We start from the raw sequence: 13940 nt of genomic DNA, 5'->3' as shown, positions 1-13940 counted from the left end.
GTGGTGGGGCGGGCGAGCATAGAGAGAGAGGGAGAGAGAGAGGGGTAAAAAAAAAAAAGAGAAGTGTGCGGAAGAATGAAATTTAATTAAAATGCAGCCTTGGCCATTGTAGCCGTTCTCATCTGCCGGGTGGACCCCGTTTTTTTGTTTTGTTTTTGTTTTTTTAGCAGCACGCACGCGCGGGGAAGAAAGAGAGAGAGAGAGGCGCAGTTAATTTGTTTAATCAGGGCTGGCGGGAGGGACGAGGGGGGACGTGGGGGGGGGCGCCAGGCAGATGCCAGCCCTGCGTACGTCGTGACGCGGGGAGGGGAATTGGAGGTTGGGTGGTGTGTGGGGACGGGGACGGGGACGGGGGTGGGGGTGGGGGTGGGGGGGAGAGGGGTGGAAAGCGATGACACTGAGCTACCTGAAGGGACGGGATCTCATTTTCTGGCCCCACCGGGATGCATAACCCCCCTCCTTCCGTTAGGCAGCTATCTGTTCCGCCGCGTTCCGCGCCACACTGCTGAGAGGGCATTTTTCCTACCTTGTTAGCAGCATCTCTCTCTCTGTCCCTCTCTATCTCCCACTCGCTCTGTCCCTCTCTCTCTCTCTCTCTGTCCCTCTCTATCTCTCACTCGCTCTATCCCTCTCTCTCTCTCTCTGTCTCCCTCCCTCTCTCTACCTCTCTCTCTGCCTCCCTCCCTCTCTCTACCTCTCTCTCTCCCTCCCTCTCTCTGCCCCTCCATCTCTCTCTCTTTCCCTCTCTCATCCCCTCCCTCTCTCTCTCCCCCCGCCTCTTTCTCTCCCACCCCCTCTCTCTCTCTCTCCCTCTTCCCCTCCCTCTCTCCTCCGCCTTCCTCTCTTGCCCTCCATCTCTTTCTCCCTCTCCCACTCTCTCTCTCTCTCTCCCCACTCTTGTTTTGACGTTCGTTAGCGTAGCGGCGGGAGGTTGTGGTCCTCGCGTTCGGTTCCTGACGAAGGTGAACAGGGACAGCAGGGAGGGCCCGGCGCCCTCTCAGCCGACGCGGCCGGCAGGCACGTCCCTTCGTTGGCGGCCAATTAAAACGAGAAAGTAATTAATTGATATATTTAATAATATAGTTCTTATCAAAGCAATTAGCGTCACCCATGGAAAAGCGTGTTACTGACAGCGTTTCATGTAAAGTTTCGCGTAGGCTCCGCCCCCCTCCCTCTTCTGTCTGTCCTCAAAATAATTACCGTGTTGGCTGTGGAAGCACGCCAGCATGTTTTAGCCGTCACTCAACAGTTGCTGGGAGGCACTTGGGGAGGTTGCGCTTGAGTTTATCCCACAAGCAGCCACCCCGTGGCCCGCTACCATGGGAAACCTCCCATGATCCTCCTGGCTCAGGGTGAGCGGGTCCCATGGCATGACTGTGTTGTGTACTGCTGATGGACCTACAGACGCACCCATGGCTCAAACTGTACAATGACAAGCTGGTGACAAACTTAACCCAGCGGCCACGTAAAAATAGTTTTCTTGGGTGGAAATGTTATTGTTATTTTTATTAGTTTTTAACAATGCGGTTTTAGGCCATGGATTCCTGCGTGTAATTAGATCTATTTGTTTGTACAAGTCTGACGGGACTGGGACGTGGGGAAAGCGGCTGTGGAAATCTTCTTTCAACCCGGAAGGTTGTAGGTACAAGTCCCAGAAGGGCCATGTTGAGCGAGGCACTTAAAAAAACGATGAGACGTGATGTAATATTGACTGCGTTGTACGGGCACGCCCACCAGCGTTCACGGCGCAGTAGGCAGATGCGTTCGTAGGCACGCAGGTGAATAGAAGAGTGCGTGCCAGTTGGTTTTCTTTTCTTCAGACCAAGGCCGTAATGGTGTGCGTGAGTACAGACAGACGGCACCGCCGCCTCTCGTTTAATGGGCCTTGTTTGAGCCTGCTTTGCCTCCCGATTGGCCGGTCCCTAATCTGCGAGTGCAGCCCGGATTCGAATGGCGGGAATGCGTCTCGTCGCTCGGTGCATCCATAAAGATAATCCATTACTTCGAAATTGAGGCCGGGTGCCAAATTGTGCCATTACCAAGTTTTTTTTTTCCCTCCTTTCTTTCCCACCCCTTCCCTCCTCGCGGCAATGTTTGCGTCTTCAGCCACACGCCCCCCCACCCCCATCTCCCCCCTCCAAACCCCTTACCCCCCCCCCCCCCCCCTCATTGTGATTCAATTGCAAACCTGATGTCTGGCATCAAGTCTCACAATAATTATTTTAAATTGCTACTAGGAACAGTGGTCCTAGTGGGATATATTACCGGCGTTCTAACAAGATGAATTTCTCCGCGCATGGAAACGGATGACTGTGAAATGGGCACGCAGGGTGTGTGTGTGTGTGTGTGTGTGTGTGTGCGTGCGTGCGCACGTGTGTGTGCGTGTGCGGTATAGAACACAGGTAAGCACGCATCCGTTTTCCACACGGTAGAACGCGGGTGGCTGTAGAATGGGGGAGTAGGGGGGTGGCTAAGGCTACGGTAGTTCATTACCTGCGTCGAGGCTCAGCGCCCCCCCCCTGCCTGCGCTCACCCCCCCCGCGGGTGAAGGCTCCTGCAGGTGCGCGGCGGTAGGAGCCCTGCGGGGTTCCCGCAGCGAGGGGCGCGCGTGAGGAGCGGTGACACCCCCGAGCCCTCTCCTCCAGGAGCTGATCTGCTGACGGCTTCCCGCTCGGCGGGGGCCGGCTCCCCCCCGCCCTCGCTCACTCGCTCGCTCACTGCCACGGACTGGGGGGGTGTGAGGGGGGGTCTGTGGGGGTGGGCGACTGCCCTACCGCAGCGGTTGGTGAGCCCGGCGATGTCTTCATTAGGACCGCTTCTCGGAAACCCACCCCCCATCCCCCCACCCACAGCCCGTGGCGGCAGTTTGGGGTTTTTGGCACTGGTTACCCTGCGCTTTTGTGTGAGGGAAGCAGGAGGTCGGTTTCTGCAGCACAGCGCGGATGGGACGGCGAGATGCAGAAAACCCCAGAGATGAATGGGGGGGGCGGGGTTTGGGGGGGGGGGGGGGTTAGGTGTATCTGTGGAAGACCTCACCCCTCCGTTCCTCACCAGGTCATCCTATGCCATCTTCCTCCTCAGAAATGACTTGTCTTTAACACACAGGCACTTCCTGACTCGCTCTCCTGTCTTTCCTGCTAAGGGACAGGCTCCACCCACTCTCTCTATGAGGTCGTTGGATTCAGCGAATCAAATGAAGGGGTGAATAATTCAATCATAATAAGTTGCAGGTGCACGTAGAGGGTCACTTGAGATCAGTATAAGCATTTGGTTGTGTAAAGTCTTTCAAAGTTACCATTCTTTTTACACACATATTTATTAAACCGGCACTGGGTCTCTAATGGTTACTGTGGGGCATTAAGTAAAACAAGGTCATTATTTTTTATTTTATTTTACTCTTCGCCTTGCATAAAGGAAGGATTGGCATTCCCGGGTAGACATCTCCTTCTCCTCAGCGAGTTTCAGCCGAGTTTATGGCCCCAGCCGTGAGAATTCTCACAGTCCACCTGAAATAAGGCGCTAAAAAAAAAGGCGGGAGAGAGAGAGAGAGAGAGAACAGCTGAAAACCCCCATGAACCTGTCAAGAGCCTGTTTCTGGAAACTTCCGCAGGCGCTACAACTCACTCCAGCCCCGGCTGTCAGACCGGAGGGGGAAACTAACCAAGGAAATAAATAAATAAAATAATAGGGGGGTGGGGGTGGGGGAGGAGGAGAGTTCAGCTCCCAGGTAATCCTTTAAAATGGCAAGGTGAGGTGAGAAGTTCCTGTGCTTGGGCCCTCATTATGGCGTCTTTACCCTGGCAAGGCTTTCCTGATGTTAAAATTATGATGGGAGAGAGAGAGGGAGGGGAGAGAGAGAGAAGAGAGAGAGAAGGAGGAGAGGAGAGAGAGAGGAGGATAGGGGGAGAGAGAGAGAGAGAGAGAGAGGGGTACAGAGGGAGAGAGAGAGGGATAGGGAGAGAGTGAGAGAGAGAGAGAGGCAGAGAGAGACGGAGAGAGGGAGAGAGAGAGAGGAGAGAGGAGAGAGAGAGGGAGAGAGAGAGAGGAGGAGAGGGAGAGTGAGAGAAAGCAAGGGAGAGAGAGAGGAGGAGAGGGAGAGTGAGAGAAAGCGAGGGAGAGAGAGAGGAGGAGAGGGAGAGAGAGAGAGAGAGAGCGGGTTCTCGTTATGCACACAGTGTCTTCACGTTGTGCTCCACGCGCTGCATCTGTTAGACTCTTTCCCCCCTCAGTTCTTTTTTTAATCTTTTATTCATAGCTTAGCAGGTGATGAAAAATTTATGCCCCGAGTCTGGCATTGAAATAAATGCAAAATGAAAACAGAAGCAGTTTATACTGACATTCGGAATATCTCTATCTAGAACAAGGCTGCGCGGGGCGAGGCCGGGTGGAGAGGGGGGGAAGCGCAGGCAGGGAAATAACAACATTAACTCTATGCAGTAAACGATACTTTCGGGCTCCCTGTGTAGCTCCGCCGCCTCGAGATTAGACTCTTTTTATTTTTTATTTTTCTTTCTCGTTTTCTTTTTTTTTTGTGCGTGCGCGTATCGTCGTTTAGAAACGCCCGCGCTTTTGGGGCCGTCCTCTCGGCTCGGACGCGTTTCCGTTGGGGGGGCGGACGCGCCACGCCGCGGTTTCGTGTCATGGCGGTTTCGTTTCATGGCGGTGGCGACTTTGTGGTGAGTCGACCCCCTTTTTTAAAAAACTAAATCGGGCCGGGGTGTTGTTCCTGTCAGGAGGAAAGTGTGGTTCTCTCAGGGAGAGGCAGGGGCAGCACACCCACCGCTGTGGAGCCTTCTCAGCAGACTGCCATGGGGGCCATCTCTCTCTCTCTCTCTCTTGCCTCTCTCTTTCTCTCTCATCCTCTCCCTCTCTCCCTTGCTCTCTCTTCCTCTCTTCCCCCTGCTCTCTCCCCCTCTCTCTTGCTCTGTCTTCCTCTCCCTCGCTCTCTCCCCCGTCTCTCCTTCTCTCTCTTGCTCTCTCTCTCTCTCTGTTGGTTTTCTGGCCCCCTTTTCATCATCTCCTTCTTCCTCCTCCTCTTCTTCGTCATCCTTGGTTCACTTAAGGTTCCCGCTTGAATAAACATGAACCAGCACTCTTTAAAGGAACTGCTGTTTTTTTAAAGCAGGTCCTGCTATTGCTGCAGTCCTGTACTCTTATAAAGGTATATCATGTCCTTTGAAATGGGGGTAAGAACCTGGGTTCAATTCAGTTCAATTCAATTTTATTTGTATAGCGCTTTTTACTGAGAACTGTCACAAAGACACTTGACTCATTGGCATATGTCAGTATGTCTCCCTTTAGACAAATAGAACCTTTGGCCCGCCCTAAGACTGCCTGTTCAGCGTTCACAGTGGATTCATTTACTCTTCTATTTTGACCCCAATGGGCCCTGATAACTTTGTACTGAAAATAAATAACAGGCCATCTCCATGTGCCACAGAGGCATAGACAGGTGCATTGATAGAGAGAGAGTGGACTTCCTGCACATGTTCTACGTCTTTTCTCCACATAGTAGAATATTATTAGAGAATAATATCTGAGGAATATATAATTATAGTAGTTTCTGGCACCTCCATGGAGGTCATTGTAACAAATATATTTGAGAATGTGTTGTGAAAGGACATATATTGTAAATATATGGCCTACTTACAGTACAGTATCCCATTTACCATGTTGAAAGTGAGGTGTGGTTTTAGTTCAGTTCAGACCAGTATTTTCCAGATGCACCCATTTGCATCTCCACTGTGAATCCCAGTCCCGCACAAGCCGATCTGTCTTCTTGCCAGGATTGTGAAAAGTGAATCTGTACAATGCACAGAGAATCTATCTTAATATGTTTTGCACCTGCGTTTCTATTCTCATAAATAGTATTATTATTTCCTTTGAAATGAGTACGTATGATGACGCACTTGCTCTTACACGCGTCTGTGTAATGTCTGCCTGTGTCTCTTTGATGTAATGTCAGATGTCCATGTGCGCTGTAGATAGTGTATAAATAAAGTTATGATTGCGATTGCGATTATCTATGTGTACCGGTGTCCCCTGGGGGCTGTAGTTGATCAGGGGGCGTCATACTCGCTAGCTTCATTCTGCATTGCTTTTGAAGGGGGAAGTGCGAGTCGTCCTCTGGCTGGTGCACGGCTCTGTAAAGAACAGCATACTCGGGCCACAGCCTCCTATCTGCATTCTGACAACAGCCTCAAGGCCCAGAGAATGGAGGGATCTCTGGCCCTTTTGATACAGGGGGGGCACAAATTGCTTCATCCCCCCGTCTCCGAGCCGAACTGTGCAATTTGGCCGCTGAGGCTATCGGCTATCGGCTATCGCTGACAGGATTACGGTGGGGCCCTTTTCTACGCTGGCGGCCCTTCGGGGACAATCGGGGACAGCTAGGTCACCTCGGGAACGGGGGTGGCGGCGTTGACTGAGCAAGTACGCGGCAGGAGGAACTTCAGACGGATGGGTGTTTGTGAGTGAGCGCACACACGTACATGCGTGAGCGTGTGTGTGTCTGTGTGTGTGTGTGTGAGTGTGAGTGTGAGTGAGTGAGTGAGTGTGAGTGAGTGAGTGAGTGTGTGTATGTGTGAGTGAGTGAGGTGGATGTGATGTGGTGGTGGGTGGGTGGGGGTGAGTGTGTGTATGTGTGGGGGCAGTGTTATGGTGTGGTGAGTGTGCATGTGCATCACTGTATGCTTGATGCGTCTATGGTGTGTGCATTTGGGTGGTATGCCCGTGTGTGCATTTGTGTGTGTGTGTGTGATTGCAGACAGTGTCTAACAGTGAGGGAGGGAGAGATGTGCAGTATGACAGAGGAGGAATGAGCCTCATTGTAACACAGCAGTCTTTAACTCTCAGCCAAACTCCCCGCAGTGAGCGGGGAGGGGGTGGGGTGCAGTGCCAGGGACTGGCACCTCCGCCAGGGGGGAGAGGTGGCGCGCTCTCCCGGGGCGATGACACCCTGTCCGGAAACGGGGGGTGGGACGAGTGCTTCAGACGGGTCGCCCCGCCAATCAAATAAAGCCGTCTGAGCGCGTGCGAGCCGCGTTAGGATCAGCAGCTGGGCGGAGGGTGGAGGGCTGACGGAGGCTCGCCTCGCGCGCGGCTCCTCAACCAAATTCAATTATTAATAGGCTGATCGCTGGAGTGCGGCTTCTCTGGGACCCCTGAAGCTGCCACGCTGAATGAAACGGAACCAGCGCTTTACGTTTTCATCGTGCCAAATGATGTTTTACATTGCAAATGCCTCTCAGATCCCTCCTATTGCCCCTCCCAAATGTGCCTGCCTCCCCCCCCCCCCCCCCACCCCCCTGCCCCCTACCAGCCAACCCCCCCTTGCCACCCTAGCCGCAGCGACACCCGTCGTCCCCCCCCCCACCCCCCCCAGCGCTCGGGAGGCCTCAAGCCAGCCGTGCGGCGCGCGTCGGTGAGACCGCAAACGAGCTCTCGGGGGCCAGGGATTCCAGCGCTCTGATTCGCCGCCGGGTCAGAGCGCCGCGGGGGCGCCAACATCGCCACCAGCCAGATCTCATCCACCTGCTCTCTCTTCCTCTCTCTTTCTCTCGCTCTCTTTCTCTCTGTCTCTCCTCTCTCTCTCTCTGTCTCTCCTCTCTCTCCTCTCTCTCTCTCTCCTTCTCCCCCTATCTCACTCTCTCCCTCTCCCTATCTCTCTCATTCTCTCCCTCTCTCCCTATCTCTCCTCTCCCTCTCTCTCTGTCTCTCCTTCTCTCTCCATCTCACTCTCTCTCCATCTCTCTCTCCCTATCTCACTCTCTCTCTCCCTCTCCCTATCTAGCTCTCTCTCCTTCTTTCTCTCTCACTATATGTTTCTTTCTCTCCCTACTTCTCTCTCTTTCTCTCTCTCTCCCCCTATCTCACTCTCTCTCAGGAATAACAGCTGTTAGTGGCTCTGTAACAAAGAGCTTTCAGGAGGTCCTCGTAGGGCCCGCATCGTAAGGGTGGGGGATTCCTGCAAACCAATCGTGTCTCTGTGGAATGGATTTTCTGTGCGTCCCCACTGAACTAGCACAGAGCTCAAGAGTACCACCCTCGCCTTCTGCCTTCTGGATATTCATACTTCTGTCTTTGTCTTATTTTTAGGGTGCCTGTGGAAAGTCTGATTAGTATAATTGCAAAGACGCTCTTATTGGTTACGCTTTGTGTGTGTGTGTGTGTGTGTGTGTGTGTGCAATATGTATATAGCCATCTATGTGTGCTTATGTAATGCTAATCATCTATATATCGCTATACAGTATAGAAGTGAAGTACAGTTGAAAGCAGTACTGTTGTACCGCACACTTAAAGGGACGTATGCATGTGAGGAATGAGAATACGCACATGAATCGCGGAGGGCTGATGGCTGTCTGGTCCCCCTTGCTTCCGTATTTCCATAAGTCTCGTTTGGAAACTGGGGGAAGAGCGGGGGAGAGCCCCGCCCCGTTTCCGCTCTCAGGGCCCTTTTCTTCGCCGCCGCTTTGAACCCCGCTCCGGGGCGCCTACCTACGCCGCGTCACCTTGGTTACGCGCGCCGGTCGGAGACGCGCGCGCCGCTGCGCGGCGGCGTAGGCTAACGGGGGAGCGGGGCGCGGGGCGGAGGGGCTCGCCCGACAAAGACCAGCGCGTTTGAAGAGGGTGCAGCGCATCGGTTCTTCCCCCCCTTTTCTCTTAGCTCATTCGCTGCGTGTGTGGATGTGGGGGACGGGGTTGGAGAGAGGGGGCGGTCCACGTTCCATTCTCAACATTTTAGCCCCAAACACCCACCCCTTAGCCACTCTGTATATAACTACTCTTAAGAAGCATTAGCTCCTATTCTTGTACACTCCCCTGCCCCCCCCCTCCCCCACACACACACACACACACACACAAACACACCCTCACACAAACACACAATATATGTAGAATTAGACACAGATGTAGTGTAGATGTCATGTGGCACGCTAATCATTGCTCTCAATATCAGTCCGATTATGGTGCCTGTTGCAATTATTTATCATAACCACTTATACATGTACCGCATGCTGCATTGTGTGTACGAGCGTGCTGCAATTATATATTCTTTACATTTTGGGTGGAGAAACGTAAAATGAAGTTTTATTAATGGGTAGCAGAGAACCCTGCGAACGTGACCACAAAAATTTCACCGATTTGGTTCACTTGTGGGGACCCAGGCACGTAAACGTATGGAGGCACGTTTTGAGAATTTTTGTAGCGTTTCTTTTTTCTTCTTTTTCGGTCTCCTTTTTGACTGATACGAGAGACGGTTCGATGACGATGACGAAGGTGACAGAGAGTCCATCTCCCTCAGAATTCCGGCGAGGGGGGGGGATCAAAGCCGAAGCGTGTCCTCCATCAGCCGCTGCGCCTTTGTCTGCCCGCGCGCCGTCGTACCGCGGACTTCAAATAAGAAAAAAGGTCACACGCCCGTATCTCTCATTTTGTCCCGGCAGGACACCGCGGGCACTCCACGCCTCGTGTTTACAGTCCCTCGCGTTTTGCTCTGTCTCCTTTTCCAAATAAACCTCGTCCGTCTTCGCAGCCCTCCTTTCATTAATTGAAATTGATCGACCGATTGCATTTTAAAACGGGTAAATTATTTCCATTCCGATTTTGTTAGCGATGCTAACGAGTGTGCTGTATAGCTGTTGACGTCCTTGTACGTTTTGCCCGGGTGTGTGGGTAGGGAGGCTATTTTAGTATTTCTCTGACAAGCTGTTTTAGCATGGTGGCGACAGCGGCTGCTTTGTGCTGTCCCAACTTAAGCACGCTAACTGGCTGCAGCTAGTGATTTAATATGTATTCAATAAAACAAGTAATGGGGCATAAAACCAAATCTATTACAGGTAGGGGATTGTTCAACACATACTTGCATAACAAATGCGCTTCGGTGGCAATTCAATTATTGTTTTATTGCAGACCACCCCGGAAAAATAAATATATACAAAATATGGCAGCTGTTAGGCGCAATTACCTCATGAACTCTCATTTATGGACAGCAAGGAGCCTTCTCTTTCATTTTCCTCCCTTTTAAATTTCAAATTAGTTAGGAAGTTGGCTTTTTTTTCCACATTACGGACTTCCTGTAAGCCGACGAGACCCTAATTATGCCGTTTTATTGGCACTATAAGGTACCAGCTGGGTTTGCCAGGGAAGATATTGTTTAACAGTTTGGACAATCAGGAAGTAAATGCACAAAGATTACCCGAGGGGGATTCGCTGCTTTCAGAGCTGTTACTGCCGGCATAAAGTGTTATTAACCTCAGGTAAATACGCGCTCTGTCGATGCGTACGTGCCTCTGCACGTGACATCTGAAAGAAATTACTCGTCCTTCGCTTCTGTATTAAAAATATGTTTTCACTTAGCTGCCTGTGTGGAAAATGAATGATATTTCTCTGCAACTGAGCGTGGCCTTGTGCTGACAAAGCTCACTGGAGAATGCGGGGTAGAGTGGGGGGTGAACTGCCCTGGCCCTGAACTAACATTCTCCACGAACTCCACTCAGGATGCTCCCCCCCCAATCCCCCCCTCCATCTCCCAGCGCTCGAAGAGTTAACAGGTCCAACTCGATACCCGTTGGACTTCAGAGAGACGACGGCACATGCATCATCTTAACGCAGTTAAACCTCCAAAACGAGGTAAAGCAATCATTTCCAATCACACGTTCCTTTTCTCATAACAAAAAAAGATATATATTTATATCCCGATGAAATTTCCCCCCCACAACAACTTTTTCCCTTTGGAAAGCATCTGGCCGTGTCTCCCTCTTCCGCCGGATTCTGGCTGTGTCATTGCAGCAGTGACAACAAGATGGCAGTGTACACCAACTCAAATCCCCGGGGGACGGGCCGTGATGAGCCATAACACCTCTGCCCGGAGAAGAGTAACGAACCCCGCCCCCATGAAATCTGTGCTCTGGCGTTAAGTGCGTTTTCTTTCTCTGCTTCAGAACAGGACTTCAGTGTTTTTTCCACCGATGGTGATGAAGAGCGGAACAAAAGGCCCACACTCTCGCTTTGTCACACACACACACACACACACACACACACACACTCTTGCTTTGTCACACACACACACACACACTGCTTGTCACACACACACACACACACACACTTGCTTGCTCACACACACACACACACACACACACACTCTTGCTTGCTCACACACACACACACACACACACACACACTCTTGCTTGCTCACACACACACACACACACACATACACTCTTCCTTGCTCACACACACACACACACACGTAGGGGCGGCGGGAAGTTTTTTTTTGGGCGCGGGTCTCGGTCGTCACGGCGCTAGCCAGGTAGCGCTCGGCGGAGCCGTCTGCTGATTGGACGGAGCTCGCTTACAGCCCTGCCCGCCGCCATCTGTACCCGACCGCGGGCGGCAAACAGCTGGCTGGTCCCGGGCACTGCCTGCCGTTTCGCGGCTCCTGTTGTTCTCCCCCCGTTTTCGGGGAATAGGGGAGCGATGGGGCTTAAGCCCCCCTCCCCCCGAGCAGGGAAGCCCTCCCCAACACCCCACCACCACCGTGCCCCCAGCACCCTAACCTCCCTCACCCACACTGCCCTTCCCGCTAATGCCGTATCCTCCAACCAAGGTTCCTGATTACACACCTGCCTTTGGCTTTTATTTTATCTTTTTGGTTTTTTTTTCTCTGTTGTCTAGTCGCGGTTGTTGGTGTTATTGTTTTTGTAGCGCACTGTAGGGACCGTAGGGGTTGGGCTGAGCAGACAAACTGCAGAGCGCTGGGTTTTTTTTTTGCAGCCTGCGGTCACGTTCAGACCCTGCGGTTTTTGTGACGGTTGGTCCTGAAGGGCGTTCTGGTGCACCCTGGGCCCTGTTTCCCGATCGCCAAAAATATGCCTGCCTCTCCTGCGGGGCATGAACAGAAGTGCTTCTCATATGCTAGCACGTCCAGCGTGTGAGAAAGCGTTCGAATAAGCCACTGATGACGTTTGCGAATGTAAAATATACAACATAATTGATCTCGATCGTGACGGTGGATTTGTTTGACCTTATCCGCCTATTGTTTTCTTTGTGATAAATGCCAGCGGTTTCCATTCAAGGATCGCATCGTGTTGGGAGGATGGAAGAAAGCCCCTGTTAACGATTTCTTGTTTTCAAGTCAAGTACGGCGAAGAAAGGGGATGAAATACGGCGTTGTTGGCACGTCGGAAGGCTGTTTTGGAAATCTCTTGTCTGATTAAGCTGTTGAAAGGTTTTTCTGAGAAAGTGAATCATAATTTTCTACTGAAGAGGTGTTGCCAAAAAGTACTCAGGATTATTAATCAATTTCAGACAGGGAGCTGTAAAACCATACTCAACAGTCTTATCACAGATTTCTTTCTTTTTTTTCAGTCCGTCTAAGGTCAAACGTGTACGTGTGTATTTTCCCCAGTCTGTAATTTATGATATGATTCAACAAAAATGTCTGCTTATGGTAGGTTCCCATGTCTTGGAAATCAACAACAATAAACATTTTGTTCCATGAAATAGTATATGGTGCACACAATCTGTTTTTAAGCCACACATATATTTTGATTAATCGGTAAGGATTGTTGGAATTTAATTTTTTGGGTATAAAATGTTGCTGAGATGTGAAGTCTGTCATTGCAACATTTCATATAAGGATAAAAAATATACAAGCACTTCATTCTTGTCAAAGTTTAAGAGTGTTTGTTTCTTTATGCCGTCCGCTCTGAAGAATCTATTGAATTTTTTTTTTTTTAATTCCATATCTTTCCACAGTTATTCTTGGAATATTGCTGTAATTTTTTTTTTTTTGCTTTGTGGATTTTTCCAGGCTTCTTCAAACTTCTGATAATGTAATTTTCCTTGTTTCTCTTGCCATGGTGCGTGCATCTACTGTACAGATGCAGTGGCTAATTCTGTTCAGATACTTTTTAGGGATGAAAAAGGAATAATCACCTACTTTGAATACAAAATTAGTGAATAAGGAATGGTTTTCTTCTTCCCGACCCTATTATTACAGATCTCTAGCATTTAGCAGTAATTACAGTAATTAGAATCCATTGTAAAAGCTAGAATTTATTTAGCTTTTAAGTATGCAAAGTAACCTTTTCGTAACCAGGAAAGGTATATCATGTTTTTTAGTTTCCATAGCTTTCATGTTTTTTTTTTGTTTGTTTTTTTTTGGCTTTAAAATTAGTTGAATTTTAGATATTCCGGAAAACATTATGACGCGATGGAGGACAGAGCGCTATAAATTAGGCACAGCTAATTAAACCGTACATTAGCTTGATAAACGCATTCTGTTTCTGTAAACGGTCTTTGAAAACTGCATTTGCCGTGTTTCGATGACTGTAGGGTTTATCAGGGTTGTGGGGTGGTGTGTGCAGGTGGACCGGTCAGTGTTCAGGGGGCGGGGCTACGGCGGCTGCGGTAGGCCTCCTCCTTCAGCCGCCATTTTCTCTCCCTCTCCTCGTCTTAATCGCGCAGACAGGCGGCCGCGAGCGTTTCGGCGAGCCCGCCCGGGACCCGCCCGCGCCTCGGGCCCCGGACACGCCTCCGTATTAGGGGTCCGCTGCTCTCCCTCACCCTGGGTGGGGTGTAATTTAGATGGCAATCACCGCGGAGTAACCGGGAGCACAATGAGGGGCCCTGATATCGAAAGTGCCGGTTATTCTATATCATTACTATCATTATTTATTAATTGAGCTGGCGCTTTCATTCCCGGTCCCTTCCCTCCCCCCCCCCCGCTGGTTTGTGTACGTGAAAGCACGGCAATCGGGTCCAATGTATGGCACTGGAAGTCAGAGATAATGAGGGGAGCCGGGGAGGTAAACGCACATGAATAATCACGGCTTGCCACGGTTGGGGAAACAGCGAAGGCTGCGCGTGGAAATGAAGTGGAATACGGCGGTTTATTTCAGCTCTCGTACGACCGCGCGTCACAAGAAGAGCGGTAAGCT

The 13940-nt window shown here is 50.9% G+C and overlaps 1 protein-coding gene across 1 annotated transcript in view; it reads left to right on the top strand.

Annotated features, from left to right (window-relative positions):
- The window catches only part of kiaa0825 (KIAA0825 ortholog), a 116707-nt gene that overhangs the window by 79319 nt on the left and 23448 nt on the right, over positions 1-13940 (top strand). The window lies entirely within an intron of this gene.

Source organism: Anguilla rostrata, chromosome 10 (genome assembly GCF_018555375.3).
Source record: "Anguilla rostrata isolate EN2019 chromosome 10, ASM1855537v3, whole genome shotgun sequence".
NCBI lineage: Eukaryota > Metazoa > Chordata > Actinopteri > Anguilliformes > Anguillidae > Anguilla > Anguilla rostrata.
This window is presented reverse-complemented; position numbering and strand designations above follow the sequence as displayed.